We start from the raw sequence: 18,676 nt of genomic DNA on the forward strand, positions 1-18,676 counted from the left end.
GCCATGTAGGTGAACAGTGACCCTAGCCTAGTCCTTCTCACCTTGGGCCTTTTGGGCCTCTTCTCTCACCGGCCTAAAAAAAAGAACAAAAATAGTGTGAGAGTCGGAATCGAACTCACGACCTCACACTTCCAAATAGATAGCCAAACCATTGAAATACTCTATATTTTCAGCTCTAAATCCATCTATATTTCTATCCACCTCTACTACATTTGCAAGTCAATAAACACCTGCAAGACTGAGGGAGCCGACCTCTCCGCTCCCATTTACCCCTAAACATAACAGCTGTTGCACGGCCGGAGAGGGAGGCAAATCGGGAGGTGAAGCAGTGGGCCAGGGAAGATGGCTGGTAGGAGGTCCAACGAACGCGACCGATGCAGGAGGTTCCGCGCCAGCCAGCCACAGCACCGGGAAGATGAAGCCACCGTGAAGCGCAGCCATGGGGAGGAGAAGGCCATCGACAAGAAGTCCAGCGATATGACACCCGGCCAGACATCGTACATGAGGAAAGCTAGTGGGAGGTTGTTCCGCGACAACTCCAGCGATGACGCGGGCAGCCCTAAGGCAGGTGTTCCCCCTTTTTTGTCTACTGCCATAGCTTAAATTGTGGCAAATTTGATCATGGAAGGGAGCTCGGCCAAGAGTGGATGAACTGGGACTATTGGGGATGAAACCGAGCATACCCAAACTTTGAACCCTCTAATCCCCCAAAACTGCTACTGAACAATTAGGGTTCAGGATGTTTTCAGAGTTTTCTGCTGAGTTCATTCAAACTACCTTTGTTTGAATGCAAATTTAAATATCTTGCTAAACTTTTTCATGACAACAAATGATGCCTTTGAATATCTCAGACAGATAGCTTTGAAATGGGGTACTTGTCATCCAAAATTATCACATGATGGTGCTACGTTGTTTTACTCATCAATTTAACTTTGTTCGCACAATGAAATTGAGGAAATCTGGGGAGAAATGGCAAAGCTAGAGGAAAAAGTGCACTCAAAGGTTACTGCACTTGAATTAGCACAAAAGAAGAAGAAGAAGCAGATGGACAATGGGTTTTTCAAAGCAGGTGGATGCACTTGAAGAAGCACAAGACAAGAAGAACCTGGCCAAAGTAGGAGAGAGGGTGTGTGCCTCGGAAGATGCAATGGCAAAATTACAAGCCAAGGTGTGCCTTGGCCATTGAGGTTGGAACTTCCAAACAGAAATGAAATGCCATGGTAGATGCACTTGCAAAATTAGAAACAAAGGTGGCTTCACTTGAGAAGGACCTGGCCGTCGTGCTTGGCAAAGAAAAGAAGAACCGATGCATGGAAGATGAAGAATTTCTTTTGGTTTGTAAATAAGTAGGTTTATGTTGTACTGGGTGTTATGGAACCTGAATGATGTACTGGGTGTGGATGCAGTGGATGTGTGATGATCTGAACCTGTTATCTATATATGTCTCCTATGTGGATGCTGCTATCTCCTAAATTAAATCTGATATGCTATATTATTAGTGTACTGCATCTAGATTATATGCCTATCTGAGCTATGATATGTGCCTGATAATATGCCCTGTAATGGTCGGAAGAGCAGACATGAGATGATCTATCTGATTTTGAGAAACACATAGGAGACTATTGGTATTTCTTCATGATTATGAATAAATCTGCAAGCACACGGATATACCGTTGTAGCACTTCACCCGGTGAGTATTCAGGATATCGTATTTTCTTAGGGAATGGAGGTGTAACGGTCTTCTAGCTAGTTTACCTTGAAAAATAAGAGATAGAGTGGCCTTCGGTAGTGTGGTTTATCTAAGGAAAAGAGTCAACGAAGGATACACTCTGCTGCTATTCGTTTACTTCGAGAACCGGCTCACACCTGGTCTGCCAAGCGACTCCGGCCAACAGCTCTACACCAAAACCCGAATGACGAGGTATGCACAAACCACACCGGAACGTGCAGACGGACAGGGCTGTCACCACCTGCTGTCTACCCCTACAACACCATGGGGCTCAAGGCAAACTAGGTAATCTAAGGCCTAAACACCACGTTTATGCCGCCGACCACTACCCTAACGTTGTGCGGGGTTATCCCATCTTTATCAGGGGCCCTCTACTAGAGTATCCGCTATAAGAACGGATAATGATCCTGCAAACGAATAACAACAAGAGTATAACTTTACCAAGAACTTACCACTTAGATAAACTCAGGTACTTACTCAAAAGATTCGCACCTGATGAGGTACAAGGAAGAAGAGAGGCCGACAAGTCGGGCTCTTCTCCAATTCTTCTCCTCACACACTCCCTATCCTAATTTTACAAAGGTGGAGTATCTCTACTTCTTCTTCTCCAAAATGTGTTGTGTGATGTGGATGAAGGGCTCTTCTTCTTTTATACTCTCTAAGATCGGTTTGGGGCCGTGGTATACAAGGAAACGCTGGGCACCAACTTCAGGAAGATAAGAACGAATCTCCCGCCAAGCTGCACCTGGACGGGAGCCAGGCTAGGTTCGGCCGACCCTAGGGGTCGCCGACCCCTGGTGGGCCCTCCTCTGCACCGCCGTTGCTCCACAAGTGATAGGTGGGTTCTCAATACATCTCCTAAGGATATTTAGGTCCTCCCACCCTATCTTCTATCTTAACCCAAAGCAACCCTCGTCCCACCTTTAGGGCACACCTTGCATTCCCACTCGTAGGTCAACATGGAGAAGATGAAGAGGGATGGTCTGCCATAATTGAGAGCTTGGCCTCTCCTGAGATCGTTATTCTTCTATCTTGGTAACCTTCAAGAGATGGTTGTGGCCAGCCCGAAGGGTCCCTCTTTCTTCCAATCCCACCTACTATCATGTCCTTCCATGAAGGCCGCTATTTACTTCTGTCATCACCATTATCACATCTCCTGGAGACCTCAGTTTGCTCCTAGTCTTAGGTGTACTGGTGGTCTTTTGATGGTATCCTAGAAGAGGACCCCTTGTCTCCAAGGAGATGACCTTAGCACTCTATTATAGATGATGGAAGTGGAATTCCCCAACAACAATCTCGTTCCACCATCTACACATATGGCTAGGGAGATGACATCAGCATCTGTTGGAAGAAGGGCGAACATTGGGTGGGTGGTATCCTCCATTGCGACTGTTGACGGTCCTGATCACCAAAATAACCGTCAACTCCTGCATCAAGAAGCACCATAATCATTCACCAAAATAAAAGATAGGGACTGATATCTCACAGTTTCCACAAGCTTTGGTGAAATATGTTTTGCAGGCACCCATCAGCAAATACAAGAGAAAACACGCACAAGAACACAAAAGAAAGCGCAAGAGATCATGACATGTGTCACACAAAGATAGAAGGGTCCACTTGATAGGGCAAACTGACGTAACTTGGCGTGAAACACTGAGCATCAGGTCAAGGACCCACCTACCAGACACACACCCGAAGGCGGTGCTAGGAGGGCCCACCTAGGGGTCAGCCGAACCTGGACGGGATCCTGGTACTCTCAGGTTTGGCAGGAAGGTCTCCACCTCCTTTAGCACACCGGTTATCAATGTTTCCAAGTATAATTCGCCCGGGAACCGCCCTTGGAGGAGTATAAAAGGAGGCGGTCACCTCTCACACAAAAACACCAATTTGGAGAAGAAGAGCGGGGGGGAGGGGGGTGCTCCAACTTGTAGAGCTACTTTGTAGAGTAGGTTAGGGAGTGTGTGGAGGAGAACTACAAAAGGAGAGCCGGAGTTGTCGGCCTCCATCTACTTGTACTTCAGCGGATACGAACCTCTTTGGAGTAAGTATTAAGGTTCGTCTACGGTGGTGAATTCTTATTGAAATTAAGTCTTTGTTATTATTTGCTTGTGGGATCATTGTTCGTTCTTGAACGGTTGTTTCTAGCCTAAGGACTTGAGTCAAAAGATGGAGTCTCGCCGGAGTTAGAAGCAGTAATCGATAGCGTAGACATGGTGTCTAGGCTTAAAGTTACCTTTGGTTGCTACCCTTCCCCACGGTCCGTTGGGATAGGCGGCAGGTGGTGACAGCCTTGTCAGTCCCTAGTAGTCCCCCACGTTCAGGTTCGACGTAGAGCTAATAGCTGTATACACTTGGCAGACTAGGAGTAAGCCGCTACCCAAAGCAAGCAAGTAATAGCTTAGCTTATCTTTCCTAAAGAATCTCTATCCTTAGTCAACCACACTACTCGGAACCATCCTATCTTCTCTTTTCCTTGGGTAAACTAGCTAGCAGACCGTTACACCTCCGTTCCCTGAGATTTATACTATACCCTGAATACTGTCCGGGTGAAGTGCTACAACGGTATATTCGTACGCTTGTGGATTTATTCGTGAACGTTAAGAAATATCAACAAGCATTTCTGGTGTCATTGCCGGAGAACGGTTGTTGTAGTTGTCTTTGAACCTAGTTTGCCTGTGTATCCTTTCTTTTACCTTTCTCCTCCTTTTATCCTTTTCTTTACAATGGAGCACATTTCTATCCAAAAACTTTCTATTTTCGAGAGCTTGATCTCTCACTACAAAACAACACAAAAGATCTAGATCAATTTCTGCAATAGGGCAAAGAATATATACGCATAGGACAAAAGAGGGAGAGAGTAAATACCACAGCTTCGCCTCCAATGTAAACACTGCTTAAATGGCCATACCACACACAGCCACACTTATTGATGATGCAGCTGCGGGATGTCAACAATGTCGTAGGACAATCCCAACATAAAACACTATGAGTGGTTTGTTAGAAATATGCCCTAGAGGTAATCATAGAGATGATCATATTTTGTTGTATCCATAAAGTATTATGTGTTCACTGAATATCCATGAAAGGCAACTTATATTCATTGGCAATTATGTGAATTGTTTGTGAGACTTTTTACTTGTATGGTTATTCTAAAGTTTGTTTCTAGTCGGAGTTCATGTATGGACACACATGAATATTAGACTAGCACATGTATTAGTTGATGACTGTGTTTCACAAGTTATAGATATGGAGATGTTAAACTAATAATGTAGGCGCATGTATGACATGCGGCTGGACCTAACTCGAGAAATAGTGATTTCTCATTACACAATGTGTACGCTGTGTCCTTAGACCTGAGATTTTCGCATGTACTCAAGATGTGAACCAACCTACTTAGGAGCCGTCAAACACTACTCCGTAACTGGGTAGTCACAAAGGTGGTTCTCGAGTTTGTCAAGAAGCATGCTATGAGACATGGTCAGTCAAGATGGGATTTGCCCCTCTCTGCTTGAGAGAGATATCTCTGGGCCCCTCGAGTGATCGAATCAAGAAATGCATGGCCGTGCTAGGGTTAAGTGTTAACCAAGGATTCTAGATCACGGCATCAAGAAAGAGAGGTCAGCTTGGAGCTAGACCAAATATTGTTAGTCAAGATGGCTGAAATTAGATTTCCCAAAAACAGCTTGGAAGATGGAGTTTCAGGCGTTCGAAGTTTAGACGTTGTTGCACCCTATCTTGTTTTTGCAGGATCATGTGTGATCGATATGGCCCTTATGTGTATGTGATGCATGTATGTAATTTTCATGACCTGTGTGTCCTGAGTAATGCAATACGACAGGAGCCAAATGTATTGCCAATTTGTCTAATGGCCTGCGTACCAACCTGTGATAATCCGATCCGACAATGTAACTAGATTTCGGTAGTTATAGTTCTTGGAGGACTCCTCACTCGGAGGATGGCGCACATGGAACATGGAGATGGAGATCATCATGGTGGATAGATTCTATGTAGATGGAGATCACCATGTGAATATGGGCTGTACTGATTCACAACTATATGTTTTGCCGTTCTTATCATTTTACTTCTACATGTGATAATGTGTTTTCTGCATACGGTAGAAGTAGACCGATCGATCCCTTGCAATTTTTAAGTATAAATGCCCTCCCAACTAAACCTTGCTCCATCGCGTGTCCTGTACAATTAGTGGTGGGTCTATGAAATTAGGGTGCCACTAGTTTTGCTTGACTTGATGAGTTTGTATCGGATACTTACACGCATAAAGGGTTGGTAAGATTAAACAAGGTCATCTTAATAGTTAAGAAACTTGGGTCATAAAGGTTGGGAGCCGAGACATTGAGATGTCACCAACAACAAGAGTCATATGTGCTATGATTAGCAAAGAGTTGCTTACCGATCTACCTGTCTTCTAGCGGTGACGCTAAAGCTCACTAGTCGACTTGATAGTTCTGGGTCTTGAATCACTAAGTATCAATGGAGGGATATTAATTTTAGTGGGAGTAGATTCTGTTAAATGTTTAATGTGATTTACTCTATCATGGATACGTTTGTCTTAGTATTTTGCATTATTATTTTGTTGTAGTTTAATGGCACCCAGCACCACCACATCTTTTACTTTGTGTTCGATCGTTGAGAAGGATAAGTTGAATGGGACTAACTATACGGATTGGATCCGTAACCTGAGAATTGTTCTAAGGGCTGAGAAAAAGAAAGACGTTCTAGATACCCCATTACCAGAAGAGCCTGCTGATGATGCAACTGCTGCTGTCAAGAATGCTTACAAGAAAGCATGCGACAACAATCTTGAAGTGAGTTGCCTTATGCTCGCTTGCATGGAACCCGAGCTGCAGATGCAGTTTGAGACAAACCATGAGACGCACGATATGATTGTGGCGCTTCAGGTCATGTTCCACACACAGGCCAGGACTGGAAGGTTCAATGTGTCCAAGGCCTTTGTTGAGAGCAAGCTGGCAGAGGGCGCAACAGTGGGGCCGCATGTGATCTAGATGGTTGGTTACACGCAGAGGTTAGAGAAGCTGGGCTTCCCACTCGGCCAAGAGTTGGCCACTGATTTCATTCTTGCGTCTTTACCATCGAGCTATGGGAACTTCATCTCGAAGTACCATATGCATGGGGTTCAAAAGGGCTTGAATGAGCTATGTGGCATGCTCAAGACAGCAGAAAGTGACATCAAGAAAAGCACGGGCGGCGGCCATGTGATGGCGGTCCAGAACTAGCCTAACTTCAAGAAGAAGGGCAAGGCTACGGTTGAGAACCCCAAACTGAACCCAGATCCTAAGGCTAAAACTGGACCAGCTGCTGACACTGAGTACTTTTACTATCATGAAAAGGGTCACTGGAAGAGAAACTGCTAGGTGTACTTGGCTTCTTTGAAGAACCGCGGAAGTAAGAGTACTTCCACATCAGGTACCCTTACTGTTTATGATATGGATATTTTGATTGCTGATTCTTTTGTTAATTCTTGGATATTTGATACCGGATCGGTTGCTCATATTTGCAATTCCATACAGGGACTGACAAGAACTAGAAGCGTGGCAAGAGGAGAAGTTGATTTCCGTGTGGGCAATAATGCAAGAGTTGCTGCGTTGAGCGTCGGAACGATGCAACTCCACCTCCCATCAGGATTTATTATGGAGTTGAATAATTGTTATTTTGTTCCTAGTTTGAGTCGAAACATTATATCTCCTTCATGTTTGATGATGGATGGTTATTCATTTGCGAGTGAAAACAATGATTGTGTGATCTCTAAGAATGATATGTTTGTTGCTTCTGCGCCTATTAAGAATGGGTTGTTTATTTTAAATCTTGATGATTCACCTAACTGTAATGTAAGTGCTAAAAGGCTTCGGCCTAATGATTTGAGTCCTACCTATATGTGGCATTGACGTTTGGGTCATATAAGTGAGAAGCGCATGAAGAAGCTCCATTCGGATGGGCTTTTAACTTCATTTGATTTTGAATCATACGAGACATGCGAAGCTTGTTTGCTAGGCAAGATGACCAAGACATCATTCATAGGTTTTCCAGAGAGAGCATTGGACTTGCTGGAACTCATACATACTGATGTGGGCAAACCAATGAGCATGATGGCTAGAGGAGGATTCCAATACTTCATAACTTTCACTGATGATTTGAGTAGATATGGCTATGTCTATTTGATGAAGCATAAGTCTAAAACCTTTGAAGTTCAAGGAATTTCAGAATGAGGTTGAAAATCAACATGGCAAGAAAAATAAGGCCTTGCGATCTGATCGAGGAGGCGAGTATTTGAGTCATGAGTTTAGTAATCATCTGAAGAGTTGCGGAATTGTTCCACAACTCACGCTGCCTGGAACACCTTAGAGAAACGATGTGTCTGAGTGACGTAATCAAAATTTATTGGACATGGTTCGGTCGATGATGAGCCAGTCAGACCTACCATTATCGTTTTGGGGTTACGCTCTAGAAACAGCAGCTTTCACACTAAATAGGGTACCGTCTAAATCCGTAGTTAAGACACCATATGAGATATGGACTGGGAAGACTCCTAGCTTGTCTTTTCTAAAAATTTGGGGATGTGAAGTTTCTGCCAAGCGACTTCGGTCGGACAAGCTAACTCCCAAATTGGATAAGTGCATATTCATGGGATATCCAAAGGAAACTTTAGGGTATTACTTCTACAACTGATCAGAGGGCAAAGTGTTTGTTGCTCGAAACGGTGTTTTCTTAGAGAAAGAGTTTCTCAAGAAGGAGAAAAGTGGACAGAAGGTGTATCTTGAAAAGATTCAAGATGAGCCAATCGGGCAAGATTCAACAAGTGATGCTAATATAGCAGAACAAGTTGAGATACCCGTGGCAAGAGAAGCACCATCGCAGCCACGAAGGTCGGCAAGGCTCCGTGCGGCGCGTGAGATATTATTGTTGGACAGTGATGAGCCTACGACATAAGCAGAAGCGATGATGGACCCACATTCCGAGAAATGGCAGAGTGCCATGAGATTCGAGATAGACTCCTTGAGAGACAACCAAGTTTGAAACTTGGTTGACCCGCCTGATGGTGTTAAAGCCATAGAGTGCAAATGGATCTATAAGAAGAAGAAAAGATATGGATGAAAATATTCATATCTATAAGGCTCGACTTGTCGTAAAAGGGTTTAGACAAGTTCAAGGAGTTGACTATGATGATACATTCTCTCCCGTAGCGATGCTTAAATCTATTCGGATCATTCTAGCAATAGCTGCATATTTCGATTATGAGATATGGAAAATGGATGTCAAAACAGCTTTCCTGAACGGAAACCTGGATGAGGACGTGTATATGGTACAGCCCGAAGGTTTTATCGATCCCACCAATGCTGGAAAGGTATGCAAACTTCAGAAATCCATTTATGGGTTGAAGCAAGCATCTCGGAGTTGGAATATTCATTTTGATGAAGTACTCAAAGGGTTTGGTTTTCTTTAACAAAGAAGAAGCTTGTGTTTACAAGAAGGACAGTGGGAGCTATGTTGCATTTCTGATCCTATATGTAGATGATATATTGCTGATTGGGAATGATATTCCTATGCTAGAATACGTAAAGACTTCACTGAAAAATAGTTTTTCTACGAAGGACTTAGGGGAAGCCGCATACATTCTGGGCACAAGAATCTATAAAGATAGATCAAGAAGGCTTATTGGATTGCCAAGATACTTACATTGATAAGGTGTTGAAACGTTTCAACATGGAACAATCAAAGAAAGGGTTCTTGCCTATGTCACATAAAATACATCTCAGCAAGACTCAGTGTCCTTCTTCGACTAATGAGCTGGATCCCATGAACAAGGTTCCATACACTTTGGCAATTGGATCTATCATGTAAGTGATGATAAGTACACGCCCAGATGTCGCATATGCTCTAAGTGCTATGAGCAGGTACCAATCTAATCCAGGTGAGAGTCACTGGACAGCAGTGAAAAACATTCTTAAGCACTTCAGAACGACTAAAGATGTGTTCCTAGTCCATGGAGGCGAGGAGGAGCTCACTGTAATGGGTTACACTACTGATGCTAGCTTCCAAACTGACAAAGATGATTCAAAGTCACAATAAGGATTTGTGTTCACATTGAATGGTGGTGCTGTAAGTTGGAAAAGTTTCAAGTAGGATACCGTGCTTGATTCTACAATGGAAGCTGAGTGCATTGCAGCTTCGAAAGCTGCAAAGGAAGGTGTTTTGATGAGGAAGTTCCTCATTGAGCTGGGTCTGTTTTCGAATGCGTCCAGCCCATTGAACCTTTACTGTGACAACAATGGGGCAATAGCGCAAGCTAAGGAGCCAAGGAATCACCAGAAGAACAAACATGTCCTGCGGAAGTTTCACCTAATACGAGAGTTCATCAGATGGGGTGAAATCAAGATATGCAAGATACACATGGATTTGAATGTTGCTGATCCTTTGACAAAGCCTCTTCCACAGCCTAAGCATGAAACGCACACAAGAGCTACGGGTATTAGATATCTTTTAGATTAGACTCTAGTGCAAGTGGGAGACTATTAGAAATATGCCCTAGAGGTAATTATGGAGATGATCATATTTCGTTGTATCCATGATGTATTATGTGTTCATCGAATATCCATGAAAAGCAACTTGTATTGATTGGCAATTATATGAATTGTTTGTGAAACTCTTTACTTGTATGGTTATTCTGAAGTTTGTTCCTAGTCGGAGTTGGACACACATGAATATTAGAGTAGAACATGTATTAGTTGATGACTATGTTTCACAAGTCATAGGCATGGAGATATCAAACTAATAATACGGACGCATGTATGACATGAGGCTGGACCGATCCAACTTGAGAAATAGTGATTTCTCATTACACAATATGTATGTTGTGTCCTTAGACCTGAGATTGTCGCATGTACTCAAGATGTGAACCAACCTACTTAGGAGCCATCAAACGCTACTCCATAACTGGGTAGTCATAAAGGTGGTTCTCGGGTTTGTCAAGAAGCATGTTATGAGACTGTCAGACCCGGGGCCACCGGGCTGGGCACGTTACGTAGTCTAAGAGATTAAGCCCATCTTATCTCTTATTCATTCTGTTTATCTCTTGTTTATCCCGTTTAAATAGGAGATAGAGCTAACCAACACGGAGAGGACCTACTTGAGATATGCTCTGGTATGATCCCTCGACGGGGGGTTGGTTAGCATCTTTGTAACTCTGACCTCTCGGATATATAAGGGAGGTCAGGGACCCCCCTCAAAAAAAGAAGATCATTAGGTCATTCTACACCAAAGGAAATACAAACTACCATACAGGACGTAGGGTGTTACGCTCCGTGCGGCCCGAACCTGTCTAAAAGTCTAGTGTTCCTTGCACCATCGAGTTCCTAATCTCGGCGTCCCCTCACCCAAAACTTACCACCTTGGGTATATCCCTCGGTGGGCAGCCGGTTAAACACCGACAGCTGGCGCGCCAGGTAGGGGGGCGCGTCAAAGATCCATCGGCGAGCTCAATGGCATCTTTCAATTTCGTCAGGTCAGTTCCCTCTCAGGGTACGCCATTCATTTTTGGCTCGTGGGTTTGCATCGCAGATGGTGCAGGCAACTTTGGGCGATTCCTCGTCGACATGAGGCCAAAAACCTTCGCTGCGGATCCTCGCAGCGGCCTCGACAAGTTCATCGATGAGCTCGACAACTTGCCGCTCCATACTTCCGCAGCACAGATCGAGATGGAATCTGTTCCAAGCTCGACTTCTTCTGGTGTTGCGACAACTTCCCCTGGTTTGGACTTGTTCCAATCTAGGGATCCGCATGGCCGATCTCAACTCGGCTCATGCAAACCGGCCACTGATCTTCAGGAGGCCAACGAATCTGGATCCCTCTCCATGTTAGAGAAGGATCTGGACTTGCTGCTCCAGGATGGAAAACCTGAAGCCACCGCGTGTCGGGGGGCTTCAGGTTGTTCTGGTCCCGGTGACTTGGTGATCACTTCCTTGCCAAAGGGGCACATTGTGCATTGGAGGGGCATGATGCACTCCAGTCTACTCGAGGCAGAGGGTCGGCTTGTGGCTCACCTCGAGCCATTGCCCTTCCAAGAGGGCAGGCCATTGGCCACCGCGGCGGAGGGGTCGATTGAACTAGTCGACGAAAGCTCTCATGACCTTTCCTCCCGCCAGGTGCTAATGGCCGAAGAGGGCGAGGATGGTGGGGACTTTCCCATCGACAACTTTGAAGTGATCTCCGAGGATGAGATCACGGCCAACGTCGGTAACGAGAACGACGCCGATCGTGAGGCGCGGAGGGCCAGGAACAGGGCCCGCACAATCCGGCGGAGGAGGGCCAATGAGCGCAGGCGATCTATGCATCGCGAGCTTGAACCTGAGTTTGCCGCCGTCAGTGGACGGGGTTTCCGGACTCCGGTGGCCAACATCGCCAGGGTGACGGCCATCCTCGAGCGCAGCCACGATCCGGAGGTACGTCAAGCACTCCTCTACGCGCAGAGGGCTTGGATCCAGTTGGATCAACACAACCCGGCGCCTACCATCAGGGAGGAGCGCGTGGGCGAGAGTCGAAGTCAGGCTCACAGCCGAACGGCTGGCGGCCGTCCTCGACACCAGATCAGCAATGACAATGCGCGTGGGAGCCAGGCCCCTGGCGGGAGGCAACAGCCACCGCAAGGGCGTCACCCGCAACAGGTCAATCTTCGACCTCCTTCGGGGGACCTGCGCCAGCACATCAATGAGGGTCGCGATGCGCGGACCGTGATCTCCTCCAGGCGCAAGACCCGCGAGGAAGTCGAAGCTGAAGGTACTGACTGTAGCGATCGATTTTCTGCTTTTTCTGCTCATTTCAGCAGCTACAAGTACCCAGAGCGCTTCAAGCCGATCGGCATCACCAAGTACGACGGCAAGCAAGCTCCTCAGCAGTGGCTCCGTTGCTACTCCACGGCCATTGAGGTTGCAGGGGGTTCAAACGTCACCAAAGTCGTCTACTTCCCGATGGCTTTGGACCCTGCACCGCTCACTTGGCTGGAGAGCCTCGGCAGCAACTCCATCGACTCCTGGGAACGACTTAAGAAGGTCTTCATCGACAATTTCCAGGGAGCGATTACCCGTGCAGGTACTCGACACGATCTGGCCCAGTGCAAGCAAGAACGTAACGAGCTTCTGCGGTCCTACACGCGTCGCTTCTTCGACGTTCGCGCCACCATCGCGAACATCTCGGAGGAGGACATCATCGACTGTTTCTACAATGGCATCACCAACCCGGGCATATACAGGGATTTCGGGCGGAACAGGCCGAAAACTATTGCGGGCCTTAGTGATATGATGCACGATTGGTCCGAGCAGGAGGAGAAGATGCGGGAGCGGTTCCCGCGGCGTCAAGACAGCAATCTGCGGCGCCCAAACGACAACCGCAGCGACAAGGGCCAGCGGGACTTTTCGGGGCCACCCCGGAAACGAAAGCCAGATGAGGTCATCACGGCTATCGATCGTCCTTCACGGGGCAAGAAGTCGACAACGCAGGAGGAGTTCGAGGAGCTCCTGCAGAAGAAGTGCCCGTGGCACCAGGGCGCCAACCACGCCGCCATCGACTGCTACCACCTTCGGAGGACGTTCAGCAACTCCGGAGGCGGAAAGAAGAACAAGAAGCCTGCTGACAAAGAACCTGAGGATGATGATCAAGAGGATCTTGGGCGTAACCCAAAGTTTCAAGACGCGTCAAAGGTTGTCAACGTCATCTTCGGGGGAGACGAGGATTTTTGTTCCAGGAGGGATCAGAAGCTGCTCCTCCGGGAGATTTTGTCCATCGAGCCGGCGGTACCACGACCACTCCGTTGGTCGGAGGTCCCCATCTCGTTCTCTTGTGATGACCAGTGGATGAGCTTTTCTGAGCCCGGCAAGTTCCCCTTGGTCCTGGATCCTGTGGTGGCGGAGGTCAAGCTTACCAAGGTCCTGATCGATGGCGGGAGCGGGCTCAATCTCATTTTCATCAGCACTTTGAAGAAAATGGGCCTGGATTTCAAGGATATGCTGGTTCCCAGCAAGTCCCCCTTTTACGGCATCGTTCCAGGTAATGCGGCGCACCCGCTTGGTACGGTGGTCCTCCCAGTCACCTTCGGCACGCGGGAGAATTATCGTACTGAGTTTATCAAATTCGAAGTGGCTACTTTTGACTCTTCTTACCATGCAATACTGGGTCGTCCGGCGCTTGCCAAGTTCATGGCAGTGCCGCATTATGTCTATCTGCTTCTTAAGATGCCAGGACTCGGTGGAGTGCTCACCCTCCGCGGCGACTTGAAAAAGTCGTATGACTGCAATCAGGAGGCGATCCAATACGCTTCGACTACTCGCGTGCCAGATGCTTCGGGAGAAGTACTCGCGGCCGCGCAGCAGCTCTCCCAGACCGGGCTAGAGATTCCTTCCAAGAAGGCCAACAAGTCGAGCATCCAGTCGACTGATGACGTGGCCCTCAAGACGATCCAGCTCCAGGAGGGAGATTCATCTAAGACCGCCGTCATCGGTGCGGGCTTGGGTGACAAATAGGAACTCGCGCTCGTCAGCTTCCTTCGGGCTAACCGAGACATATTCGCATGAAAACCCGCGGATATGCCAGGGGTGCCCAGGGAGTTGATCGAGCATGCTTTGAATGTACACCCAAAGGCTACGCCTAAGAAGCAACGCCTGCGGAGGTTTGCCCACGACAAGCGAGAGGCCATTAAACGGGAGATCGCTAAACTTCTCGCGGCTGGATTCATTAAAGAAGTTATCCATCCAGAGTGGGTAGAGAATCCCGTTCTTGTAAAGAAAAAGAACAATGAATGGAGAATGTGTGTCGACTACACTGATCTCAACAAGCATTGCCCAAAAGATCATTTTGGGCTGCCGCGCATTGACCAAGTTGTCGATTCGACGGCTGGTTGTGTCCTTCTTTGTTTTCTTGATTGTTACTCAGGGTATCATCAGATCACGCTCAAGGAGGAGGACCAAATCAAGACTGCTTTCATCACCCCGTACGGGACTTACGCCTACAAAACAATGTCCTTCGGGTTGAAAAATGCAGGAGCAACATACCAGCGTGCGATCCAGATGTGTTTCGTGGATCAGCTGCACCGGAATGTTGAGGCCTATGTGGATGACGTGGTCATCAAGACCAGGGATTCCGATAACTTGATCGCAGATTTGGAAGAAACATTTAGCAGTCTGCGCAGATTTCGGTGGAAACTCAATCCCACCAAGTGCATCTTTGGAGTACCTTCAGGGAATTTGCTCGGGTTCATCGTCAGCAATCGGGGCATTGAAGCCAACCCTGTAAAGATCACGGCCATCACTGATATGGAGGCTCCGGCCACGATCAAGGATGTGCAAAAATTAACAGGTTGTATGGCGGCTCTGAACAGGTTCATCTCCCGGCTCGGGGAGAGAGGACTACCTTTTTTCAAGCTCCTGAAACGCCAAGATAAGTTCCAACGGACGGAGGAGGCTGAGCGGGCCTTGCAGGATCTGAAACATCATCTGCAGTCACCTTCAATCCTTACAGCACCGTTGCCAGGGGAGGATCTACTACTTTACATCGTGACAACAACTAATGTTGTCAGCAGTGCTATTGTAGTCGAGCGAGGCGAAGAAGGCCATGCGTTTGGAGTGCAGAGGCCTGTCTACTTCGTCAGCGAAGTCCTCTCCGAATCCAAGGTACGGTATCCTGCTGTTCAAAAGCTCTTGTATGCAATCTTAATCACATCAAGAAAGCTACGCCATTACTTTGACGAGTACAAGATCACTGTGATTACGGACTTCCCGCTGGCGGATATTCTTCATAATCAAGATGCCACGGGTTGCATATCCAAGTGGGCAGTGGAACTGGGGGCTTTGTCAATTGACTTCAAGCCACGCACTGCAATCAAGTCACAGGCTCTAGTCGACTTCATGGCTGAATGGAGGGAGAATCAAGTCCCAACCCCAGTGGACAAGCCAGAGCACTGGACCATGTATTTCGATGGGTCTCTCAAGCTCGACGGCGGCGGCGCTGGGGTTCTGCTTATTTCTCCACGAGGTGAGCAGTTGAAATACGTCCTTCAGATCCTGTGGGCGGTATCCAACAATGAAGCCGAGTATGAAGCTTTGCTTCACAGGCTTCGTTTGGCGATATCACTAGGGATCAAGCGACTACTTGTATATGGCGACTCTCTTCTTGTCGTCCAACAGGTCAATAAGGAATGGGACTGCAACAAGGAGACAATGGAGGCTTATGTACAGGAAGTGCGCAAATTGGAAAGCAAATTCTCCGGCCTGGAGGTTCACCATGTATTGCGGGAGCACAATGTTGGTGCGGACGCCCTTTCCAAACTGGGGTCCACGCGTGCCCAGGTCCCGTTGGGAGTCTTCGTCCAGGAGCTCAAACAGCCATCCATCAAGTCTTCTCCACAGGTAGCCATCGACGTGGGTCCCCAACAACACGATCGAGAGGTTATGGTGCTGGAAGAGGGGCGAGGGGCTTTTATCGACTTCATTCGAGATCAACGACTACCAGCGGGAATCGACGCCAGGAGTGCAGAAGCAGCTCGCATCTTGCGAAGAAGCAAGGGTTTCATCTTGGTCGACGGCAAGCTCTATCGGCGAGGCGCTCGGTCAGGAGTTCTCATGAAGTGCGTCACAAAGGACGATGGTTACGACATACTGCGGGAGATCCACGACGGCGTCTACGGCAACCATGCGGCTTCAAGAACGCTGGTGGGGAAAGCCTACAGAGCCGGTTTCTGGTGGCCCACCGCAGTGACCGACGCGGAGGATCTCGTGCGCAGGTGCCAAAATTGTCAATTCTTCGGCAAACAGACGCATGTTCCAGCTCACAGCCTCATCACCATACCGCCATCCTGGCCTTTTGCCTGTTGGAGTCTTGACATGATCGGGCCCTTCATGATGGCGCCAGGCGGTTTTACCCATGTTCTGGCGGCCATCGACAAGTTTACTAAGTGGATCGAGTACAAGCCGATAGCCAAGCTCACGCCAGATCGGGTCGTCGACTTCATCTCGGATATTTTGCATCGTTTCGGCTTCCCCAACTCCATCATCACGGACTTGGGGTCAAACTTCACGGCGAACCAGTTCTGGGAATTCTGCGAGAATGCTTGCATCGAAGTTAAATATGTCTCGGTTGCACACCCAAGGGCCAACGGACAAGTCGAAAGGGCAAACGGCATGATTATCGATGGCCTCAAGAAGAGACTTTATGATGCAAATAGCAAGAAGGGAGGCAAATGGGTGTATGAGCTGCCACATGTCGTCTAGGGGCTTCGGACTCAGCCGTCCAAAGCCATAGGACAAACACCTTTCTTCCTCGTATATGGATCTGAAGCTATTCTACCAGCCGATATCACGTGGAAGTCTCCAAGGGTCGAAATGTACAATGAAGGCGAGGTGGACGAGGCGCGGCAGTTAGAGCTCGATTCTGTGGAAGAAGCTCGCTACACCGCTCTTGTTCAGTCAGCTCGGTACCTGCAGGAGATCCGGCGATATCATGATCGCAACGTCAGGGAGCGGTCATTCAGTGTTGGTGATTTGGTCTTGCGTCGTATTCAGGACGAATCTGGCCTACACAAGCTCAATTCAAGGTGGGAGGGCCCGTTCGTCGTCAAGCAGGTTACAAGGCCCGGGTCTTATCGACTACAGTATCCGGAGGGTCAGGATGCCCCGAACTCCTGGAACATTCAGAACCTGCGCAAGTTCTACCCTTAAGACGAGGCCTGGTGATCGCTAAATCCCCGGGGGCTCAGAAGATCTTTTCTCCCCGTGTCAACTTGGAGGCTATGAGCCACACGACTCGTTTTGTACCTGCCTTCTTACTTACACGATGGCCAGGGTCACGTGCAAACACATATGTACATAAATTGACTTCTTGTCGTGAATGATGCGGGGGCTATGGCCACGATCATCTCCCTTCGACTCCCGTTCTTGACGGAACCCTCGGCTCCGGCTAACTCCTCTGCACATCGAGTTCCGCCGCAACCTCGGATGGTCACACGCGACAGCAGTCGCATTTTTTCCAACGCAGTCGATCCGCTCAACTAGCTTAACAACAGCACGCTGGAAAGGCTCGCATAAAGAGCTATCTCGACTACATCCTGAGTGGCTGCACTCAGAACAGTCTTGTTTCTGCCAAAAGAATGGCAAGCTCGCGGCACCGCCCGCACCTGCTCCTTGCAAGCTTGATCCGTCCGTCCGGGTTTTACCTAGCTTACAGAGCACGCTCATAGCAGGAGCGACTTTCGACTACACTCCGAGTCGCTGCACTCGGGGGAGTCTCCTTTTTGCCCAATGCACGGCAACCCCACGACGATGCTCGCATTCTTTCCTAACAAGTTTAGACCCGCTCGATCGAGTCGTGGCTAATCCGTTCGACAAGTATTAGCCACCCTTCGGGTCATTGCACCCAGGGAAGCGTCTACTACTTGAGCCCTGTAAGCCTGGATCCCAATTCAGCTTAGGCACGCAAACAAGTAGAGATATCAAGTGAAGTATTTACATAAGAGAATGATTACTTGTTTCTCATACCCTAATCCTGCAGTACACTGTGTACAATTTGTTCTGCTACAGGTTGGGCCTCTTGCAGGTACTCCTCGAATCGCTCATCCGTGCAGTCCGCCACCATCCCTTGCGTGAAAATGCCCAGCTGCGCATTCGGCACGAAGGACTTCACATACGCGAGGGCATTGCTCACGCATGCGACTGGAGCCTCAGATAAGAATTTGATCAATTTCTTCGGGGCTTCGCGGAGTCGCTCCAGCAGGGGCTGCGGGCCCGCTTCGCCTTCTTCTAGGGGATCCACCATGTCCATCAGCTCCTGGGCGGCCCCCCGGAGGTCCTCCAGCTCCTTGCGCAGCTGCTCGTCCTTCTCGCCCAGCGCTTTGACTTGCTGAAGGCAGTCGACGAACTGACGTTCAGTATC

The sequence above is a fragment of the Panicum hallii genome, chromosome 1, assembly GCF_002211085.1.
Source record: "Panicum hallii strain FIL2 chromosome 1, PHallii_v3.1, whole genome shotgun sequence".
Taxonomy (NCBI): Eukaryota; Viridiplantae; Streptophyta; class Magnoliopsida; order Poales; family Poaceae; genus Panicum; species Panicum hallii.